The sequence below is a fragment of the Hyperoodon ampullatus genome (genome assembly GCF_949752795.1).
Source record: "Hyperoodon ampullatus genome assembly, chromosome: 17".
In the NCBI taxonomy this organism is placed as follows: domain Eukaryota; kingdom Metazoa; phylum Chordata; class Mammalia; order Artiodactyla; family Ziphiidae; genus Hyperoodon; species Hyperoodon ampullatus.
In genome coordinates, this window is record NC_136930.1 from 9,130,691 (window position 1) to 9,144,300 (window position 13,610).

The window sequence follows — 13,610 nt, forward strand, 5'->3', positions numbered from 1 at the left end:
TTTTTTGTTATTGAGCTGCATGAGCTGCTTATAAATTTTGGAGATTAATCCTTCGTCAGTTGCTTCATTGGCAAATATTTTCTCCCATTCTGAGGGTTGTCTTTTGGTCTTGTTTATGGTTTCCTTTGCTGTGCAAAAGCTTTTAAGTTTCATTAGGTCCCATGTGTTTATTTTTGTCTTTATTTCCATTTCTCTAGGAGGTGGGTCAAAAAGGATCTTGCTGTGATTTATGTCATAGTGTTCTGCCTATGTTTTCCTCTAAGAGTTTGATAGCTTTTGGCCTTACATTTAGGTCTTTCATCCATTTTGAGTTTATTTTTGTGTATGGTGTTAGGGAGTGTTCTAATTTCATACTTTTACATGTACCTGTCCAGTTCTCCCAGCACCAATTATTGAAGAGGTTGTCTCTTCTCCACTGTATATTCTTGCTTCCTTTATCAAACATAAGGTAACCATATGTGTGTGGGTTTATCTCTGGGCTTCTATCCTGTTCCATTGATCTATATCTCTGTTTTTGTGCCATTACCATACTGTCTTGATTACTGTAGCTTTGTAGTATAGTCTGAAGTCAGGGAGCCTGATTCCTCCAGCTCCATTTTTCCTTCTCAAGATTGCTTTGGCTATTCGGGGTCTTTTGTGTTTCCATACAAATTGTGAAATTTTTTGTTCTAGTTCTGTGAAAAATGCCGGTGGTAGTTTGATAGGGATTGCATTGAATCTGTAGATTGCTTTGGGTAGTAGAGTCATTTTCACAATGTTGATTCTTCCAATCCAAAAACACGATATATCTCTCCATCTATCTGTATCATCTTTAATTTCTTTCATCAGTGTCTTATAATTTTCTGTATACAGGTCTTTTGTCTCCCTAGGTAGGTTTATTCCTAGATATTTTATTCTTTTTGTTGCAATGGTAAATGGGAGTGTTTCCTTGATTTCACTTTCAGATTTTTCATCATTAGTATATAGGAATGCCAGAGATTTCTGTGCATTAATTTTGTATCCTGCAACTTTACCAAATTCATTGATTAGCTCTAGTAGTTTTCTGGTAGTATCTTTAGGATTCTCTATGTATAGTATCATGTCATCTGCAAACAGTGACAGCTTTACTTCTTCTTTTCCGATTTGGATTCCTTTTATTTCCTTTTCTTCTCTGATTGCTGTGGCTAAAACTTCCAAAACTATGTTGAATAAGAGTGGTGAGAGTGGGCAACCTTGTCTTGTTCCTGATCTTAGTGGAAATGGTTTCAGTTTTTCACCATTGAGGACGATGCTGGCTGTGGGTTTATCATATATGGCCTTTATTATGTTGAGGAAAGTTCCCTCTATGCCTACTTTCTACAGGGTTTTTATCATAAATGGGTGTTGAATTTTGTCGAAAGATTTCTCTGCATCTATTGAGATGATCATATGGTTTTTCTCCTTCAATTTGTTAATATGGTGTATCACGTTGATTGATTTGCGTATATTGAAGAATCCTTGCATTCCTGGAATAAACCCCACTTGATCATGGTGTATGATCCTTTTAATGTGCTGTTGGATTCTGTTTGCTAGTATTTTGTTGAGGATTTTTGCATCTATGTTCATCAGTGATATTGGCCTGTAGTTTTCTTTCTTTGTGACATCCTTGTCTGGTTTTGGTATCAAGGTGATGGTGGCCTCGTAGAATGAGTTTGGGAGTGTTCCTCCCTCTGCTATATTTTGGAAGAGTTTGAGAAGGATAGGTGTTAGCTCTTCTCTAAATGCTTGATAGAATTCGACTGTGAAGCCATCTGGTCCTGGGCTTTTGTTTGTTGGAAGATTTTTTATCACAGTTTCAATTTCAGTGCTTGTGATTGGTCTGTTCATATGTTCTATTTCTTCCTGATTCAGTCTTGGCAGGTTGTGCATTTCTAAGAATTTGTCCATTTCTTCCAGGTTGTCCATTTTATTGGCATAGAGTTGCTTATAGTAATCTCTCATGATCTTTTGTATTTCTGCAGTGTCAGTTGTTACTTCTCCTTTTTCATTTCTAATTCTATTGATTTGAGTCTTCTCCCTTTTTTTCTTCATGAGTCTGGATAATGGTTTATCAATTTTGTTTATCTTCTCAAAGAACCAGCTTTTAGTTTTATTGATCTTTGCTATCGTTTCCTTCATTTCTTTTTCATTTATTTCTGATCTCATTTTTATGATTTCTTTCCTTCTGCTAACTTTGGGATGTTTTTGTTCTTCTTTCTCTAATTGCTTTAGGTGCAAGGTTAGGTTGTTTATTCGAGATGTTTCCTGTTTCTTAAGGTGGGATTGTATTGCTATAAACTTCCGTCTTAGAACTGCTTTTGCTGCATCCCATAGGTTTTGGGTCGTCGTGTCTCCATTGTCATTTGTTTCTAGGTATTTTTTAATTTCCTCTTTGATTTCTTCAGTGATCACTTCGTTATTAAGTAGTGTATTGTTTAGCCTCCATGTGTTTGTATTTTTTACAGCTCTTTTCCTGTAATTGATACCTAGTCTCATAGCATTGTGGTCGGAAAAGATACTTGATACAATTTCGATTTTCTTAAATTTACCAAGGCTTGATTTGTGACCCAAGATATGATCTATCCTGGAGAATGTTCCATGAGCACTTGAGAAAAATGTGTATTCTGTTGTTTTTGGATGGAATGTCCTATAAATATCAATTAAGTCCATCTTGTTTAATGTATCATTTAAAGCTTGTGTTTCCTTATTTATTTTCATTTTGGATGATCTGTCCATTGGTGAAAGTGGGGTGTTAAAGTCCCCTACTATGATTGTGTTACTGTCGATTTCTCCTTTTATGGCTGTTAGTATTTGCCTTATGTATTGAGGTGCTCCTATGTTTGGTGCATAAATATTTACAATTGTTATATCTTCTTCTTGGATCAACCCCTTGATCATTATGTAGTGTCCTTCTTTGTCTCTTCTAGTAGTCTTTATTTTAAAGTCTATTTTGTCTGATATGAGAATTGCTACTCCAGCTTTCTTTTGGTTTCCATTTGCATGGAATATCTTTTTCCATCCCCTGACTTTCAGTCTGTATGTGTCTCTAGGTCTGAAGTGGGTCTCTTGTAGACAGCATATATATGGGTCTTGTTTTTGTATCCATTCAGCCACTCTGTGTCTTTTGGTGGGAGCATTTAGTCCATTTACATTTAAGGTAATTATCAATATATATGTTCCTATTCCCATTTTCTTAATTGTTTTGGGTTCGTTATTGTAGGTCTTTTCCTTCTGTTGTGTTTCTTGCCTAGAGAAGTTCCTTTAGCATTTGTTGTAAAGCTGGTTTGGTGGTGCTGAACTCTCTCAGCTTTTGCTTGTCTGTAAACGTTTTAATTTCTCCATCAAATCTGAATAAGATCCTTGCTGGGTAGAGTAGTCTTGCTTGCAGGTTTTTCTCCTTCATCACTTTAATTATGTCCTGCCACTCCCTTCTGGCTTGTAGGGTTTGTGCTGAGAGATCAGCTGTTATCCTGATGGGGATTCCCTTGTGTGTTACTTGTTGTTTTTGCCTTGCTGCTTTTAATATGATTTCTTTGTGTTTAATTTTTGACAGTTTGATTAATATGTGTCTTGGCGTATTTCTCCTTGGATTTATTCTGTATGGGACTCTCTGTGCCTCCTGGACTTGATTAACTATTTCCTTTCCCATATTAGGGAAGTTTTCAACTATCATCTCTTCAAATATTTTCTCAGTCCCTTTCTTTTTCTCTTCTTCTTCTGGAACCCCTATAATTTGAATGTTGGTGCATTTAATGTTGTCCCAGAGGTCTCTGAGACTGTCCTCTGTTCTTTTCATTCTTTTTTCTTTATTTTGCTCTGCAGCAGTTATTTCCACTATTTTATCTTCCACCTCACTTATCCGTTCTTCTGCCTCAGTTATTCTGCTATTGATCCCATCTAGAGTATTTTTTATTTCATTTATTGTGTTTTTAATCGATGCTTGATTCATCTTTAGTTCTTCTAGGTCCTTGTTAACTGTTTCTTGCATTTTGTCTATTCTATTTCCAAGATTTTGGATCTGGGAAATAGAATCTTGGATCATTTTTACCATCATTATTCTGAATTCTTTTTCAGGTAGACTGCCTATTACCTCTTCATTTGTTAGGTCTGGTGGGTTTTTATCTTGCTGCTTCTCCTGCTGTGTGTTTTTCTGTCTTCTCATTTTGCTTATGTTACTGTGTTTGGGGTCTCCTTTTTGCAGGCTGCAGGTTCGTAGTTCCCGTTGTTTTTGGTGTCTGTCCCCAGTGGCTAAGGTTGGTTTAATGGGTTGTGTAGGCTTCCTGGTGGAGGGGAGTAGTGCCTGTGTTCTGGTGGATGAGGCTGGATCTTGTCTTTCTGGTGGGCAGGTCCACGTCTGGTGCTGTGTTTTGGGGTGTCTGCAGACTTTTTATGATTTTAGGCCACCTCTCTGCTAATGGGTGGCGTTGTGTTCCTGTCTTGCTAGTTGTTTGGCATAGGGTGTCCAGCACTGTAGCTTGCTGGTCGTTGAGTGAAGCTGGGTGCTGGTGTTGAGATGGAGATCTCTGGAAGATTTTCGCCGTTTGATATTATGTGGAGCTGGGAGGTCTCTTGTGGACCAGTGTCCTGAGGTTGGCTCTCCCACCTCAGAGGCACAGCACTGACTCCTGGCTCCTCAATTTGGGATGATTTGTTGTCTATTCATGTATTCCACAGGTGCAGGGTACATCAAGTTGATTGTGGAGCTTTAATCCGCTGCTTCTGAGGCTGCTGGGAGAGGTTTCCCTTTCTCTTCTTTGTTCTCACAGCTCCTGGGTCTCAGCTTTGGATTTGGCCCCGCCTCTGCGTGTAGGTCGCCGGAGGGCGTCTGTTCTTCGCTCAGACAGGACAGGGTTAAAGGAGCAGCCTCTTCGGGGACTCTGGCTCACTCTGGCCGGGCGGGAGGGAGGGGCACGGAGTGCGGGGCGAGCCTGCAGCGGCAGAGGCCGGCGTGACGTTGCACCAGCCCGAGGCGCGCCGTGCGTTCTCCCAGGGAAGCCGCCCCTGGATCCCGGGACCCCGGCAGTGGCGGGCTGCACAGGCTCCCGGAAGGGCGGTGTGGACAGTGACCTGCGCTCGCACACAGGCTTCTTGGCGGCGGCAGCAGCAGCCCCAGCGTCCCACGCCCGTCACTGGGCTCCGCGCTTTCAGTTGTGACTCGCGCCCGTCTGTGGAGCCCCTTTAAGCAGCGCTCTTAATCCCCTCTCCTCGCGCACCAGGAAACCAAGAGGGAAGAAAAAGTCTCTTGCCTCTTCGGCAGCTCCAGAGTTTTCCCGGACTCCCTCCCGGCTAGCTGTGGTGCATTAGCCCCCTTCAGGCTGAGTTCTCGCCGCCAGCCCCAGTCCTCTCCCTGCGCTCTGACCGAAGCCCGAGCCTCAGCTTCCAGCGCCGCCCGCCCCGGCGGGCGAGCAGACAAGCCTCTCGGGCTGGTGAGTGCCGCTCGGCACCGCTCCTCTGTGCGGGAATCTCTCCGCTTTGCCCTACCCAGGTATGTGGGGAGTTTCTTGCCTTTTGGGAGGTCTGGGGTCTTCTGCCAGCGTTCAGTAGGTGTTCTGTAGGAGTTGTTCCACGTGTAGCTGTATTTCTGGTGTATCCGTGGGGAGGAAGGTGATCTCCGCGTCTTACTCTTTCGCCATCTTACCCGGAAGTTCTTTTTTTTTTTTTTTTTGATTTTCAAATAAAACTTAGCTCAGGATCCAATTAACTAACCATAATGTTTTCCGGGCTCAGGGTCATATTCTTCTCCTCAGTCTCTGATTTCCCCACATTAGGAGGAAGTAGATCTCGGCTTCAGTCTGGGAGTCCCACTTTAATCCTTTCCCTGCTACCTGCAGTGGATTGTCAGGAAGGAGGGTGGAGTCAGTCCCACCTTGACCTGCTGGACATTGCTGAGTGGGCATTTAGGCTTTTTTTCATTCCCTCCACCCAGGAGTCCTAGCCTACTGGTGGTAACAGTGGAGATGAGGGTCAGGAAACCTTCTTTTGTTGGATCAGGAGAGCCTCACTTGTTTTTTCAAGACCCCCAAACTATAAATTTCACGTTGAAATTGAGTTCCCCCAACACTGAGTTCCCCTGCTGAGTTTATCATTAACCTCTCTACCCAGAACATTATTCCCATTCTTGTCCTTTCCCTGTTCCCCTCAGGATTGAGGGGTATCAAAGAAAAGGGGGGGGCGCTGAAACCCAGCGGGACCCTGTAGGGCCCTCCCAGGTACAAAAGCCCCTTTGTGCCCCCCATTTCTTGTTTGTAAAGAAAAAGGCTTTAGTCTCGTAGGCTTTCGTCTCTTCCTGCCTGCCTGCCATTGTCTGAAAGCTTGTGCTTCCTCTTCTGTTTTTGCTCAGTCATGAGCATCTTTGACAAGGCTGCCAAACTCTAGTACTTATTGTCTAGACTCCTTAGGTACACACACAGGGATCCTTCTTAGATTTATTACAAGCCCCAGAAGGGCTGTGTACACAGGTCAGAGTCCTCCTTGGGAGACCCTGTCCTCCACTGTTTGGGGAGTACAGATCTTCTCTACTTCCTTCATTTCTGCAGCTCTCCTCAGAGTAGAGCTTGTATTAAACCTTGTGTAATGCTGTTATGAAATTAGTTTTGAAAACAATTCTTTTCTTTTTTTGGCTGCACCACGCGGCTTGTGGGATCTTAGTTTCTTGGCCAGGGATCGAACTCGGGTCCATGGCAGTGAAAGCCCGAGTCTTAACTGCTGGACCGCCAGGGAATTCTTGAGAACAATTCTTAATTATCTGGGAAACCAACACTTCCAGGACACAAAACCCTGGTTTTCTTGTCAGTGCCCGTATGGGGATACTGTAACCTACCTATCCTCTTTCTCTTGCTTATTTTTTATTGATGTTACTGTTCTGTAATGCTTTTCCCTTCCTGTATTCTTTCTCCTTTTCTTCTCAACTCATTTTCTTTCTTCTGTCTTCCCCTTCTGTTTTTTCCTCCAAAGAAAGCAGTTATGGGCACAGCAAATCTAAATCAGTGAAAGGAATGGGAACGTTATCTATCTGACATCTCTGTTGATTCAAGTGGGAGTTATGCCCATTTTCCAGGGAGAAAAAAAGTTGTGTGTGTTCAGATGGGACCCCAAAACCACTTATTGTAAAGTACAAAGTATAATAGTTGAAAAATTTATAATGCCAGTACAATGGTATGTTGTTTTCCTTTTGGCAAATTCATTTTGTTTCTGTTTTTCAGCTTGTAACAAACATTGCCTGAACCTTGAAGTAAAGATAAGCTTTGTCTTATCTCCCTGGGTGAAGGAGACAGCTAGGGAGAGCAATATATCTTAGTGGAAATATTTTGCCATGGGAGGGGCGGCTACCCTCATTTCTTAGAACATTTAAGAAAAAAGAAAAAAACTTTTGGATCACAGTGAAGGAGCAGGATTGAGATGCATCCATAAAAATGGGATGGAAAAATTCCTGGCACAGCTTCCAAGGCTGGAAAATCACAAATTTACATTTTCCTTATCCACAAAAGGTCAGGAAGTTTGTTTATCCCCTGGATACTTGGTGCCCATCCTCTCGGACATTTCCCAAACCTGCCTATCTTTTAGGCTGCGCTTCCTGCGCTAGGCTTCAAACCCCCAAACATCCCACCTCCCTCTCCATGCCCCCAGGCCTCTGGGGAGTGTTGCTGAGGTCATGCAGCCTTGCCTTCCATCCTCTCCTTTCCACTGGCACTCAGGGGGTCCTACTTGCTCTAAGTGTGGACTGATTTTCCCAAGGGCATGCCGTGGGGGTGAAGTCAGTTCTCCAGGTTTCGTGAAAAAGGTGATGGGCTCTGAGCCAAGCCCTACCCCAAACTTGGCAAATGGTCAGCCGATCAGTGGTCTGCATCGGGGTACATGCCTCCCCACCCTGTGTGTGGGCAGAGCTTTGTTATGATCTCTGTACAAATGATTTACATGCCTCTTAGAATCAGATATTTCATGTCTTTTGTCTCATAATAATAGGTTTAAAGGATTGAGGGACAGGAAGTCAAGGTGCCCGTTTCAGATGGTCATTACCTTGTTCACAAAAGAACCCTCTACATTTGCCAGTATTATTACAGGCTAGTTAGTTTAAGGCATCACCACCCCTCCGTGGTGCCCGGGGTGAAGGACAATATTCCCTCCCTCTCTGACCCTTATATGGCTGCTCTCATGATGAATTAGTTCAGGAGTGGTAACTAAGAAGGACATTCGAAGTATCCCACAGCTGAAGCAGTTTCCCTAGAAGAGAGCAAAGAGCTTATTTAGGAAGCTGTTTGGTTTTTGTGAAAATCCTCTTTTTATATGTTCATTATGAAAAGAGGAGTTAGAATTGAATGTTCTGGAATGAAAGAGTCTAGCTGCTTGCAGAAAGGACTCAGGAAAATTAAAGATGCAACATTTTCACCCCTGAGTGCAGGATAATATTAACTAACCAAGCGGCAATGTCATAGACAGGGCTTAAAGATTCGATGGGGTTTACCAGTTATGAGATGACAGAAGAGGAGAAATAATGTCGGCTGGAAACGAAGAAGACAAAGACTGACTCTGGACGACATTTTAACTCATTCTACTCTCTAATTAGATTGCATGAATTTCTAGAAATGGTCAGATGCTGGTAAGGGTCTTATCGAAAGTTTACATATATATGTAAATATGTATAATACAAAGAGATATAGCCCAAAATAATGTTCAAATAATTTTAAAAGGGCAGGAGAAGGAAGAAAAAAAATCATTGAGAACAAAAAGCAACATAACCTAACAGTAGATCTAAATCCAAACATCACCCCCCCACACACACACACGGTATTGTCTCCTGCATTAATTTGGCAGGTAGTTTTGGCTGTGTTTCTTTACCTGATGGTGTTCCATTTCCATATGTGTAAAGCCAAGTTCATACTGCTGGCTCTTTACCTCACTGAGGGGCTAGGAGGGTTAATGAGATCTTACATCGGTCCTGAATATCAACCTTACAAAGTGCAGAACCAGACTCCATTTTCCATCCCGGACCATAAAATTCTACGGAAGAGTGGGCAAGGGACGCTGTGTTTTCCTTCTCCAGCCCTCACACTTCACCCGGGGCGTGTAGCTCTAACACTGCAGTTCCTGTCTTCAGGCTTCAGCCTTAACTCTCTTCTGATTTCTAAGGATTAATTTGGACTTTGGAATTGCGACCAAGGTGTAGTCTGTTAGTTGATGTTGACAGATTTCTGTTACCTTGAGACCAGGGAATTTAGTGGCAAGTCTGTGAGAGGGCAGGCAAGAAAAAAAAAAGAATGTACTGAAGACCAGAAGACAGTAATGCATCCCCCGGAATACACAACGTGCAGAAGCGAGATAGGACCCAGGAGAAATATTGTACAGAATAACCCAAGTCTCCAGTGAGGAATCAGAATCTCTGTGGCTAGCATCAGTAGGAGTAAGAAAAATGACCTTTAAAAAGGAAAGGTGGGGCGTCCCTGGTGGCGCAGTGGTTGAGAGTCCGCCTGCCGATGATCGTGCCCCGGTCCGGGAAGATCCCACATGCCGCGGAGCGGCTGGGCCCGTGAGCCATGGCCGCTGAGCCTGTGCGTCCGGAGCCTGTGCTCCGCAACGGGAGAGGCCACAACAGTGAGAGGCCCGCGTACCGCAAAAAAAAAAAAAAAAAAGAAAAAAAAAAAAGAAAGGTGGCCTGCAAGTTCCCATTGTTTTGCTGTGAGTTCCCTGCTGCTGCTTTATCAGTACTCTTCTCCTGGGTCTGGAAGGCTCAGGGCTGGACAGCTCTCCTCTCCAGTTCCGCTGCCTGCAGTGGTACTAAAGGCTTAGAGTTATGAGCAGCAGACGCTTTCTGGGGCAGAGCTGCATCATTTTCAAGGGGGCCTCAAATAGTCTAGTTCAGCAAAACACCATTCTGATCGGCCAGCCCAATAAAGTGCTGCTCAGCTGGCAATAATTCATCCGCCTCCTTCAACAGCTACCATTGGAACTGCATCTGAACGCTGAAAACAAATATGCTTTCACTGTATGTCTGAAATCTTTAATTCAGCCTCAGAGTTCCAGAGGAAATACTGCATTGCAGCTGTCCTGTTTTTGCAGAGAATCTCTGTTGGCCGGTGGCTGGGAGAGGAGGGGCCACAGCAAAGGCAGCCTGTCTTTAGCTCCACTCAGCAGATCCCTCAGCTCCAGGACATAATGAGAAAAGCGTCCTCAGCTAGCTTGGTGGATGGTGTTGGCTGGGGAGAGAAGGCTTGATACATAGGTACTAATGAAATCGGGTTTGATTATCTTCATTTATTCATTTAAAAAATCACTGGGTGTTTATCAAGCAATACATTTTCTTCAAAGAGTAGACACTTTTTAATGCTCTGGAGAATTTATAAAATAGATTCAAGATGCCAGATACAGTCTCACCATTCCCACAGGCTTTCTTTACCGCAGCGGGTGGACATTCCACGTCTTGGCCACTAGCACACTGGCTGGAGACATTTACGACCGTAGTGTTCATGCATGCATACATTCGTGCATGCATTCTCCATGCATTTATTGAATATTTCTACCATATTCTGGACACTGGAAATGCAGGTAAACAAGACTCAAATCATCAGTTTCAACAGTTGCTTCTCCAGCCTCACCAAACTGCAGCTCTCACGTGTGTCTGGACGTCTCTGCCTTCACTCTCCTTCCTGTGCTCCTCGGGGGCCCAGGCTGGCTCCAATGCAAGTGTCCGTGTTCTAGTCGACCAGTGCTATTTCACATCACTTTTCTATAAATTTTTGCTGCCAAATTCCATTTGCTAAGGAGTGGAGCACATGCAAGACATACAAGCACCTCTCTTGCTAAACCTGACTTGTGATTTTGGTACTACCATTATTCCCATTTTGCAGGTGGGAACCACGCGGTAAAGTGACTCGCCGAGGTCATTTGGCTAGTGAGAGGCAGGGCTGAGATTCTGAATCAGGTCTTGATTCTTGCCAGAGCCCTCAACCACTTCGCCTCTCGTCCCCAGCTGGTCTAGTGATGAGCCGTCTCGGGCTTGGGGAGAGCAGAACCCAACCAGCCACTGCTGGGCTCCTTAAATACGCATCAAAGGCTCCTCAGAGGTGGCTTGTTTTACCTTTTGACTTCCCTTATGAACAGATCCCTTCAGTCTTTCCATGGCAGCAGTTTGGGTTCACAGGGTGTGTATCTCTACTAAAGAACAGTCTGCCAAAGGCTTGCCTTCTCCTCTTTCCTTGCTTCAGTGAATTGTGTTATCTAATGCCCGTATTAGGGTGTTGTCTACTTAAGGCAGTTATGATGGTTTCCTCCTGAAACACATCCAGCTGAAATTCTGCTTTAGCAACCTGGTGCATTTTCCCTTTAATGGTATAGAGAAAATCACACACACACAAAATCTACCGCAGGATACTGGTGTGTTTTCACAACGAAACATGGCTTCTAAAAATCATGCCTTGAGTTTAAACAGAGAAGCCTTGGCTATTACTCCAAAAGGAGGTTTGTCTGGGAAAAAGAAGTGTTGTGCAGCTAAGAGCAGTTTGAAAGAGGCTTTTGGTGAGCTTTTGTTCTTGGCTGTTTAACAGCTTAAGGTTTAGAGAAGCCTAAGTGAATTCACCTATTGCATTTGGGTCCAAAAACTGAATCCATTAAAGATCTGTCTTGAGCCTGCCGTGAATTTCAGGGCTCCTAGGAGAATGCTCCAGGCTCACTTAACTCGTTTGAAATTGCATGGCCTCAGGCTCCACCGTCTTTATTTGGAGCAGGATGGGAGCTGGGGAATTCGTTCAAAAGCCGCAACCACTTTTTCCCTTTCCTCTCTAATTTCTGTTGTTCCGCGTTGGTTCCACACCATTTGCAAAATTTTAAGAACCCTTCCAGAGGTCCTAGGTCATAGCAGTTAGAATGAATATGATTCTATCACTTTTTCTATTATTTTTCATGTCTGTACCCACGCAATCCGTATGTATGTGGTTTGGGCCTTGGAAATTTGGAGGATTGAAAACATACTGCAGACCTTCTCTCCAGCCCCAGATGGAATTGTTATTTGTTTTTGTTTGTGGTTTTGGTGTGTGCGGGTGCGTGCATGTGCGTGTGTGTGTGTGTGTGTGTGTGTGTATTGGTGGGGGAAAAGGGGGAAGGGGGAGAGGGAGAGAGAATAGAGAACAGAGAAAGGGAGGACTTTGATCTGTGACAGCCACACGTGCAGGGAATGTAAGTGTTCTCTGCAGACGGGGATTCAAGAGGTAGAAAAGAGGGTAACTGCTCAGGAACTTAAATCACAGGCTGTGTACATATCATACCTGCCCCACGAAGCAGAGCAGGACCCACTGGGCTTAGGGTCCCCTCCGAGCGGGTTCAGAGGTGGGTTGCTCATTCTAAAAAAGCTGTTACTGTCTTTTGATGTGAAACAAGGACTAGTCCGTTCTGCTGAATTCGTCAGGGAGAGCAGGAGCAGGTAGAAGGGGTGGCGTAGGCAGAGACTGACCCTGGAGTCACGGGGCTGGAGTGCGGACCCCGTAGAGGACGACGGGGCGGGAGGGGGACGGTGGGGGGCGGCAACTGGAGACATGGCCGTCTGGACCGTGGATGCAGAACATGACTCCAGGAACCGTGCGCCTGGGCTCCAATCCCAATCCTGCGCCGTGGATGACAGTGTGACTCTGATTGAATGACTGAACTCCTCAGCCTCAGAATCCTCATTTATAAGCTAGTAATAGTAAGAATGAGACTTAGTTCTAGGGTTTCTGAGAGGATTAATGAAGTAATGAATTTCAAGTACTTGGCACAGTGACTGGTATGTACTCAAAAATATTGGATTATTATTACTCTTCAGCAATTAGATGTGCCAGCGGCTGGCTACTTTTCTTCCATCCCATTTTCCTTTTCCCTTGGACAAATAGCTGCTATATGCCCCCGCCTCCATTGTATCAGGTGAGGCCATTTACTAGGCTGCAGGAAGTGGCTCGTGGGCAGAAGCAAGTGTACCCCTTCCAGATCTGGCCCATCAAGCCTCACGTGCAACTTCCGTGCTTTCTCTCTTTCTCCATCTGCCCTCATCTGCTGGATGCCGAGATCCATCAGAGGACCCCTAAGCATCAAGGGATAATGGACCAACAAGTGAGAAGGGACCTGAGTCCTTGGATGACAAGCACCTGGCAGACAAGCATCTCTCTCACCAGTTGTACTTGAGTTAGAAATGACTTTGTGTGAAGCCACTTAGATTTCTGAGTTAACGTGTTTAGTGACTAGTGAGTTTCACTTCGTGACACAGGACCTCATGTGATTGTCAGAGCACGCAGTAATAATCTGAAAATCCATGTATGAAAAATTTCTGACTTTAATTTTGAGACAAAGTTGGTTATAATTAACAAATAAGCTACCGCGTGGTAAAGTGGATGGAAGATATAGTATCAAATGGAAATAATCAGAATCTTTACTCATCTAGGACTAAGACGAAGGCACTGACGTGGTCACCTCAGGAGTTTTTTAAAAAAAATCAGTCCTTCAGTGAGTCATGCTGGTTCATGTTGGTGGTACAAGCACGGGTTAGGCAGCTAATGCTCTAAGGGGGCTGTTTCTTCTCCTGGAGTGTGTGAGTCAATCCTTTACCAGCACAAAGAGCAAAAGTAAAAGATACGGGTTCCCTTTCATATGACTTG